Below are 11,266 nucleotides of genomic sequence, written 5' to 3'. Positions count from 1 at the left end.
TACTAGCTGTGTATCAAAAGGTAGATGGACTCTATAAGCCTTCATTTCTGGATTGTTTTCTCGCTCTTGTTACGGAAGTTTGTGATCGGGGATGTGTGAAGTTGTCAATATAGGGTGCAAGAACAGCTAGGATCATTGAGCACTGTAAAGAGAAATGGCTGCGTAGTTGGACTGTTTAATTCCTGGATTTTCTCTTGTTATGGAATTTTATGTGATTTTGGACGTGTAAAGTTGTGAATATAGGATGCAGTGAAGGGGTGCAAGAACAGCTAGGATTATTGAGCACTGTAAAGAGAAATGGCTGCGTAGTTGGACAGTTTAATTCCTGGATTTTCTCTTTCTTGTTACGAAACTTAACATGATCGTGGACGTGTGAAATTGTCAATATAGGATGCAGTGAAGAGGTGCAGGGACAGCTAGGATTATTGAGCACTGTAAAGAGAAATGGCTGCGTAGTTGGACTGTTTAATTCCTGGATTTTCTCTTTCTTGTTACGGAACTTTACGTGATTGGGAATTTGAGAGTTTACGAGGATACGACGCAGTCACGGCAAAGATGTACACAGTGAAGGGAACAGCTAGAATTATTGAGTACCATAAAAAAAGGTTGTGTAGGTGTCGTTTTCTCATTCTTATAACTGAACTTTACATGATTGGGAATTTGAGAGTTTACGAGGATACGACACAGTTACGGCAAAGATGTACACAGTGAAGGGGTCCAATTAAGAACAGCTAGAATTATTGAGTACCGTAAAGAAAGGTTGTGTTGGTATCGTTTTCTCATTCTTATAACTGAACTATGGGTTGGGAATTTGAGAGTTTACGAGGATACGACGCAGTTACGGCAAAGATGTACACAGTGAAGGGAACAGCTAGAATTATTGAGTACCATAAAAAAAGGTTGTGTTGGTATTGTTTTCTCATTCTTATCACTGAACTTTACACGGTTGGTGATGTGAGAGGTTACGAAGATACGATGAAGTCACGGCAAAATGCATACACGGAAGATAGATAGATAGACAGAGAGACGGTTGATAGGAATGAAGAAGAGTTGATGATACATTGAAGGGGTGCAAGGAAAGCTAGAATTATTGAGTGCCATAAAAAAATAGATAATGTAGTTCAAGGTGTTTTTTTATTTTTTTTTATTTTACAACAAAGGAGACAGCTCAAGGGCACAAAAAAAGCCCGCTACTCGCTGTTCCTAAAAAGAATCCAAAAAGGTGGCCGAAAGAGAGGTCAGTTTCGGGAGGAGAGAGAGAGTTGCGGCGACAGCATACGAGAAATGGCTGTATTAGAAAGTTGTTTGGAAAGTTTCAGTGAAGGAATGCAGAAAACCTAAAATTATTCGCTTAACGTAAAATCGAAAAGGCGATTTGGTGAGTTGGAATTACTGAGTACCATAAAAGATAGGTAATGTAGTGAAAGTGTGCAAGAAATAGCTGTATAAGAAAGTTTGGACAGTTTCAGTGAAGGAATGCAGAAAACCTAAAATTATTTGTTTAACGTAAAATCGAAAAAGTGATTTGGTGAGTTGGAATTATTAAGTACCGTAAAAGATAGGTAATGTAGTGAAAGTGTGCAAGAAATGGCTGAATAAGGAAGTTGTTTGAACAGTTGCAGTGAAGGAATGCAGAAAACCTAAAATTATTCGTTTAACGTAAAATCGGAAAAGTGATTTGGTGAGTTGGAATTATTGAGTGCCATAAAAGATAGGTAATGTAGTGAAAGTGTGCAAGAAATGGCTATATAAGAAAGTTGTTTGAACAGTTTCAGTGAAGGAATGCAGAAAACCTAAAATTATTTCTTTAACGTAAAATCGAGTTGGAATTGCTGAATACCATAAAAGATAGGTAATGTAGTGAAAGTGTGCAAGAAATGGCTGAATAACTTACCTGTAATAAAAAAAGGGTTATAACTCGACAGCTTTATACTGAGGACAGGCAAGACACAGCTAAAATAACTTATCGGACATCATAAGAAGGTAGTGGACACATCCTCAGATATAGTCAAAACATCTCTCGTAAGCAAAGAAATACTGATACTTAAGTTTAATCATCTTATGACCGGACTATCAATTACCGTAGAGAGCTATCAGACATTTATACATCATTGGAAACATCAGACATTTATACATCATTGGAAACATCAGACATTTATACATCATTGGAAACATCAGACATTTATACATCATTGGAAACATCAGACATTTATACATCATTGGAAACATCAGACATTTATACATCATTGGAAACATCAGACATTTATGCATCATTGGAAACATCAGGCATTTATACATCATTGGAAACATCAGACATTTATGCGTCATTGGAAACATCAGACATTTATATATCATTGGAAACATCAGACATTTATACATCATTGGAAACATCAGACATTTATACATCATTGGAAACATCAGACATTTATACATCATTGGAAACATCAGACATTTATACATCATTGGAAACATCAGACATTTATACATCATTGGAAACATCAGACATTTATACATCATTGGAAACATCAGACATTTATACATCATTGGAAACATCAGACATTTATACATCATTGGAAACATCAGACATTTATACATCATTGGAAACATCAGACATTTATACATCATTGGAAACATCAGACATTTATACATCATTGGAAACATCAAACAGCTATACTTCATTGGAAACATCAGACATTTATGCATCATTGGAAACATCAGACATTTATACATCATTGGAAACATCAGACATTTATGCATCATTGGAAACATCAGACATTTATACATCATTGGAAACATCAGACATTTATACATCATTGGAAACAGCTAAAACATTTATACATCATTGGAAACATCAGACATTTATACATCATTGGAAACAGCTAAAACATTTATACATCATTGGAAACACCAAACATTTATACATCATTGGAAACATCAGACATTTATGCATCATTGGAAACATCAGACATTTATACATCATTGGAAACAGCTAAAACATTTCACATTAACAAACTGATACTCTTGCTTAAGTATGTTTTATACATCGTCGGAAATGGCTAAAACATTTCACATTAACAAACTGATATTGATGCTCTCGGTTAATTATCTTATGACAGGACTATCAACCACCAGAGAAAGCCATCGGACATTCATACATCTTAAGAAACTCCGCCAAGACACTTCACACAATCCGAGAAATACTGACACTCTCGGTTAACTCTTTCACGACCGGACTAAAAAGTTACATGTTCAGAAGGGTGTACATCAGCCAACAGCGAGACAAAACATTCCACACCAGCCAGGAGACACTGACGGCTCTGAGGCCATTATAGTCATCGTTTTGCACTGTTTGTATTCTCTCTGTTCGTCGAAGGGGCGTTCCTAGAGGGTAGTTTTAGGCTGAAGCAAATACTCAATGCAACCCATAAAAGACAGGAAACAATAAGTATACAGAGAAAGCATTTAGCACACAGTAATCTAGTTCTCCGTGCAGGGATCGCTGGGCCGGACAAACTACTAGACCATAGACACGTATGTAACCCTCGCAGTACTTGGGGAAGCTAACAACTCGACACAGCCAATCTTGCATTTTTTTAATATTTTTTTATTTATTTTTCTTACGTCTACGCCTATAGCGCCGGTAGGCTTGCTTGAGGGGCCTGGATGGTGTTTGGCCCCAGCCCGTCATGGTGCAGGCAAGTGTTTACAGTGACGCCATCTTCTCTTTAGGAGGCCAAGGAAGCACATAGTAATATATCCTCTATGCAGGGATTGCTGGGGCTGACAAACTACTAGACCATAGGCGTGTATACTTATAACCCGCTTGGTACTTGGGGAGACTAACAACTCAACACAGCCAATCTTGCATTTAGGTGGCCAAGGAAGCAATTAGCACACACTGTAATATGTCCTCCATACAGGGATTGCTGGGCCTGACAAACTACTAGACCATAGCTGCGTATGTAACCCTATCAGTACTCGGGGAAGCTAACAACTCAACACAGCCAGTCTTGCATTTAGGTGGCCAAGGAAGCAATTAGCACACACAGTAATATGTCCTCCATACTGGGATACTGGGATTGCTGGGCTGACAAACTACTAGACTATAGGCGCGTATGTCACCCTCGCGGTACTTGGGGAGACTAACAACTCAACACAGCCAATCTTGCATTTAGGTGGCCAAGGAAGCAATTAGCACACACTGTAATATGTCCATCATACTGGGATTGCTGGGCTGACAAACTACTAGACCATAGCTGCGTATGTAACCCTATCAGTACTCGGGGAAGCTAACAACTCAACACAGTCAATCTTGCATTTAGGTGGCCAAGGAAGCATTTAGCACACACAGTAAAGGGATTGCTGGGCCTGACAAACCACTAGACCATAGGCGCGTTCATAACCCCCTCGGTACTTGGGGAAAACTAGCAATTAAAAGCAAAGCCAATCTTGCATCTATGCGGCCAAGGCAGCTGGCAAACACAATAGAAATCTTAGGCGAGTCTGCTTATTAACGTCACATGTACTTGGGGAAACTATCACTAAAAGCAGAGCTAATTTTGCATCCAGGTGACAGGCATCGTGTTGCATCTACGTGGAGGCAGCATGGCAAAGAAATAGAGACCTTAGGCAAGTGTGCTTAACCTCATGTACTCGGGGAACTAGCAACAGATATCAGAGCCAATTTTGCATTCAGGCAACAGAGGGCATCTTGTAGTTCTCCCATAGAAGCGACGGGCAAGGCTTCCACACCACGCACCAGCAATAGAGAGAGACAGCCAGGCAGCCGGAGACATGAAATCATAGGAGTAGAATTAAACTTATATCTAGACTTATGCAGACGAAAAGACATTGTATAGTGTAGGTGTAGTTCGTCGCAAGGCGGGTAAGTAAGTGCGTAGCGTGCGTAGCAAATACTGGCTCAAGCACTGCATCTGTAGCGTCCGCGGCAACGCTGAACACCGCCGCGCAGACATGGCGTAGCAAGCACACACCGGCGCCCGTAGTGGTGTAGGTCACTCGTAGAGAAAAGCCTGTAAAGAGTGGGTGTAGGGCATTTAAATCACTTGTTAAAGGGACTGGGTAGGACATTTTGTTTGGTCACTAATAGAGGAATTTGCCTAAAGGGAGTGGGTAGGACATTTTGTTTGGTCACTAATAGAGGAATTTGCCTAAAGGGACTGGGTAGGACATTTTGTTTGGTCACTAGTAGAGGAATTTGCCTAAAGGGAGTGGGTAGGACATTTTGTTTGGTCACTAATAGAGGAATTTGCCTAAAGGGAGTGGGTAGGACACCTCGTTAGCATCTGCCTAAACACGAGGTGGGTAGGACATTCTTAGTCACTAGTAGAGAAATTTGCCTAAGAAACAGTAGGGCACTTGCCTCAACACTCATAGAGAACTTTGCCTAACAAGGAGTGGGTAGTGCATTCGTTAAACTTCTGCCTAACATGGAATGGGGAGGGAACTTGCCTGAACACTCGTAGAGAAATTTGCCTAAGGAGTGAGAAGGGCGTTATCTTAAGCCCCGTTCACACAGTGCCGACTCTGGGCCACGGCAACCCAGCGACTCGAGATATACGAGGTCTTGGGTGTGAAATATTGGTGTGAAAGGGTCGCACATGGTTGGAAAATATGTCAATTAACGATCGCCTGATGCTGATTTGGTACAGTGTGAAGGGGGCTTAAAAGTCGCTGTGTTGTCGTGGCCCAGAGTCAGCACAGTGTGAACAGGGCTTTAGACTTCAGCCTAACTAGGAATGGGTATATATAGGGCATTCAACCACTGCCTAACATGGATTGGGTAGGGCGTTTTGTTAGGGCAAGAGAAATTTATATATAGGGCATTAAAACTCTGCCTAACATGGATTGGGTAGGGTGTTTTGTTAGGGCAAGAGACTTATATATAGGGCATTAAAACTCTGCCTAACAGGGATTGGGTAGGGCGTTTTGTTAGGGCAAGAGACTTATATATAGGGCATTAAAACTCTGCCTAACAGGGATTGGGTAGGGCGTTTTGTTAGGGCAAGAGGAATTTATATATAGGGCATTAAAACTCTGCCTAACATGGATTGGGTAGGGCGTTTTGTTAGGGCAAGAGAAATTTATATATAGGGCATTAAAACTCTGCCTAACATGGATTGGGTAGGGCGTTTTGTTAGGGCAAGAGGAATTTATATATAGGGCATTAAAACTCTGCCTAATATGGATTGGGTAGGGCATTTTGTTAGGGGAAGAGAAACTTATATATAGGGCGTTAAAACTCTGCCTAACATGGATTGGGTAGGGCGTTTTGTTAGGGCAAGAGAAATTTATATATAGGGCATTAAAACTCTGCCTAACATGGATTGGGTAGGGCGTTTTGTTAGGGCAAGAGAAATTTATATATAGGGCGTTAAAACTCTGCCTAACATGGATTGGGTAGGGCGTTTTGTTAGGGCAAGAGACTTATATATAGGGCGTTAAAACTCTGCCTAACATGGATTGGGTAGGGCGTTTTGTTAGGGCAAGAGAAATTTATCCCAACAGGAGAGGGCACGGCGTTTTAGGCAAGGACCAGAAGTAACACTAAAGTTTTCTGTCTGCTCATATCATCCTGCAAGTCTTCGCGCACACTCGGACGCCTCCAGAGACGAGACAACAATAGAAAAATCACTCATGTTTCCATACTTGTTATCTAGGTGGTTAGGAGATGAGAATAACTATATATATAAATAGATATTATATAAATACGTATAGAGATATATATATATATAGCGTGTAAACCTCTGCGATATTTTGGGTTACTACTGCAATGGTATGTACTCTCGTTTCATGTTCATGCTGAGAAGGCTGCCCCTGTTTACCTAAGTGTTTGTTTGTTGGTTTGTTGGTTTGTGGACGGTCTTGGTGGAGGGGTGAGTGGACTTGACAATGATTTAGAAGCCACATCACATGACATCACACTTGGTTACTCCATTTCTCCACCATAACACACTTTTAATACACGATACACATCATTCCACCACGTTACGGCTGGTATTACGAGACTGTCGCTTCTCACATCAGCTATTTCTAAAGGTCAAATAGTGGGTCAGTCGGGTTCTAATGAGTGTTTTTTTAGGTTTGTGGTACAGAGGAAGGCTCAAACTACCACCAGGGTCATAAGACTACTACTGGAAATGCCCACAACTCCTACAAAAGCCTTGTCAAATATGTGTTCTTGGGCGGCGAAATGTCTTATGATACGAACCTATGACACTACGCCACATGACATCACACTTAGTTGCTCTGTTTCTACACCATATCTCACACTTTTACTACAGGATATATGATTCCAGCACATTATGACACCACAGTACATCATATCACACCACAGAACACCTCAGCATTCTTCTATTCCTCTACCACATCAAACGACATCACACTTTTAATACATACTGCTACGCCACATGACATCACAGTTACTCCGTTTCCACACCATATCTCACACTTTTACTACAGGATATATGATTCCAGCACATTATGACACCACAGTACATCATATCACACCACAGAACACCTCACCATTCTTCTATTCCTGTACCACATCAAACGACATCACACTTTTAATACATACTGCTACGCCACATGACATCACACCACATACTTTCTATTTCACCACCACATGACAACCACATAACCCACATACTCACCCCATCCCTTTCCAGCTTACACGAACACCGAAACACACACACACACACACACACACACACACAAAGTTGGTAATAGGGAGCGGATATCCATATAACCTGTAAGATCGGACATTTCACCCCTCCACCATCTCCCCCATTCACCCCTCCCCCCCCCCCAATCACCACCCAATCCCTTCCCAATCCCCTGTGAGTGTTCCATCATAGCCAGACTTTCCGTCGTAGCTAGAGCATTGAGGTTCTCGTATCCTGCGTTTCCGGACTCCGCGCGACCCTCAATATTGTTTTTTCCTCCTTAGGTGTGCTAGTGTCCAGTGCATCAGCGGCAAGGCGAGGTTATCGGTGTTCCATAATATTACGGTATTTTAGTGGTGTCGTTTAGTCGCTCGAATCGCGTAATAAATAAGAAAACTAATCACGCTTTGCAGTTCTCGGAGGTGGGATTTTATGCGCCTCCTCTCTCTCACACACACATCTGCCCCTCTCATACGCACCTACACCTCCCACACATGCACACAACAGCTCCCCTTCTAATCACAGCTCGCCCTCCACACACCTTCCCTCTCACACACACACCTGCCCCTCCCACCACACAACAGCTCCCCTTCTAATCACAGCTCGCCCTCCACACACCTTCTCCTTCCCTCTCACACAGACACACCCCTGCGCCTATCACCCCCCCGACACATATATAGCTGCCCTTCCTAACACACCGCTCTTTCCCAAACACACACACATCTCTTTCCTTTTCCCCCCCTCACACACACACACACACACATATACCCCTCCATCTCTCCTCATCTCCTACCTTTTGCCTACTTATTTTCACATCAATCCACAGTTTTTTTTATTCCTATTCTTCCTGTGTTGTGATTTTGGATATGTGGAAGATGCAGTTTTTCTTTTCTTTTTTTTCTCTCCTTCTCTTGTCTCTCTCTCTCCTATCTTGTCATTTTTTTCTTCCCTATCTTTTCCTTCTTTTTTGTGTGTGTTATTTCATCTTTTTTTTGTTAGTTACGGCGCCAAGATGCAATTTTTTTCCCTCCAATCCCTCCTCCCTCTCTCCTGTCCTGCCTGTGTTGTATATTAAGTTAAGTTCCTCATCTTCCCTTCCTTCCTCCCTCTTCCGCCCTTCCTGCTCCTCACCCTGCCTGCCGTGTGTTTTAAATCCACCTTTTTATATATCCAGTTTTGTTTTTGGTATTTGGGAATGTGTTGATGTGTTCTCCGATGTTTGTGATAATCTTGGGTGTTGATTCTGTTTCTTCCTCCTCCTCCTCCTCCTCCTCCTATTTCTCCTTTCTTTTATTAGCTGTCCATAAATTCATTGACATCTTCGCTATTTCCATCACTGCTAACACATGCCATTGTCACACTCATTGCTCATTTGTAAGCACACTCTCTCTCTCTCTCTCTCTCTCTCTCGCTCTCGCTCTCGCTCTCTCCCTCCGTCATTTTAAAGTGTACATCATAGGATTATTTCGTCCTCATCTTTCTTTTTGTAACTGTTCGGCTGTCTCGTCCATCGTCCATTTGTCTGATGAATCTGTACAGCATACGTATATATATATTTTCTCTCGCTAGGCTTGGGTGCCATATTCCTGTCAACATTCCAGACTTTTTCAATTACGTAGACTTTCAGGATTATTTTTATCTCTGCTTCTATCTGTGTTCTCCGTCTTTCTTGTTTCTTGAATCTGTCCAGCACACGTATTTATATATTTTCTCTTGATAGGCTAAGGTACCATATTCCTGTCAACATAACATCACTTTTCAAGTATACGTACATCTTGAGGATTATTTTCATCTCTGCTTCTATCTGTATTGTCCTCCTCTCTCATTTCAATAATCTGTACAGCATTCATGTATATATTTTCTCTCGCTATGCTGGGGTACCATATTCCTGTCAACATCCCATTATTTTTCAAGTACGTACATCTTAAGGATTATTTTCATCTCTCTGCTTCTATCTGTGTTCTCCGTCCTTCTCATTTCTTGAATCTGTACAGCAGACGTGTATATATATTTTCTCTCGCTATGCTGGGGTACCATATTCCTGTCAACATCCCATTATTTTTCAAGTACGTACATCTTAAGGATTATTTTCATCTCTCTGCTTCTATCTGTGTTGTCCGTCTGTCTCATTTCATGGCCCTGTACAGCATACGTACATATATATTTTCTCTCGCTGGGCTTAGGCACTGTATTCCTGTCAACATCCCATTATTTTTCAAGTATGTACACCTTCAGGATTATTTTTATCTCTCTGCTTCTATCTGTGTTGTCCGTCTGTCTGGTTTCATGGCCCTGTACAGCATACGTATATATATATTTTCTCTCTGTACTTTCCTGTACTCCTGCTTACACCCCGTCATTTCTCAAGCACACATTTCAAACATTATTTCACCTTTGTCTTTAATTCTTGTGTCCGTATTTGGATGTCTCGTCCGTCTCCGTCTGTCTTGTTTAATGGATCTGTACAGCATACGTATATATATATTTTCTCTCGCTATGCTTGGGTACTGTACTCCTGTGTGTTTTGGCTCGGTCGGGCTCCTCGAAGCATACTCCGTTCCGTCGTGAAGTTTCCGTTTCCATGTTCAACGTAAGCGTATAATCTCGATACAGACTGTGTGCTTTTTCAAGACTGTAAATAATATCTAAGAACACGACCCGCTCTTCCCTGAACACGATAATTGTTTGTTTGTATGTTGAATTTGATATTACGTACATTCCTTTATCATTACTTATCATTGTTATTATCGTTACTATTATTTCATACGTAGATCGATATTTACTTTTGCGCGTTTCACCACCGACAATGATTCTCCAGATGTGACCAGCATGTCCTCAATATACCATAGGAAGGGACATTCAGCGACGCAGGTTTTAACGTAGATACAGCGGACAACGAGTGATGCAGTGTACAAGAGCAGCCTTAGGGTCAAACTCGAGACACACCGCTTCCCTTCACATCCGAGCGTGAGTTTAAAACATCTCACATCGTAGGCCAAGCGTTACCTTTTGTCTCAGGAACTTATTATTATTATTATTTTTTTTTTACAACAAAGGAGACAGCTCAAGGGCACAAAAAAGGAAACAATAATAAAAAAAGCCCGCTACTCGCTGCTCCTAAAAAAAATCCAAAGAGGTGGCCGAAAGAGGGGTCAATAGATGTTACTTGGCATATGGCAGCTAGATATTTACTAAGAAGGGATGTTGTGGAAATTAAAGGAATGAGATGGATGTTATAGAAAATGGGGAAAAGGAAAAATGGAAGATGGATGTTACTGTGGCATACGGCAGCCAAATATTTACTCGGAATTGATGTTGTGGGAAAGGATAGAATGAGATATAAGTCTTTGTGATATTTAAAGTTCTTGTTCCTCAGCTTGTTAATGGGTGTTACTGTGGCATATGGCAGCGAAATATTTACTCAGAATTGATGATGGAAAAGAAAGAATGAGATGTAACAAGTTGTAGTAATATTTCAGAGATCTCATTCAATCCTCAGCTTGTTAATGGTTACTGTGGCATAAAACAGTGAAATATTTACTCAGAATTGATGATGGAAAAGAGAGAATGAGATGTAACAA

This window comes from Eriocheir sinensis, chromosome 57 (genome assembly GCF_024679095.1).
Source record: "Eriocheir sinensis breed Jianghai 21 chromosome 57, ASM2467909v1, whole genome shotgun sequence".
In the NCBI taxonomy this organism is placed as follows: domain Eukaryota; kingdom Metazoa; phylum Arthropoda; class Malacostraca; order Decapoda; family Varunidae; genus Eriocheir; species Eriocheir sinensis.
This window is presented reverse-complemented; position numbering follows the sequence as displayed.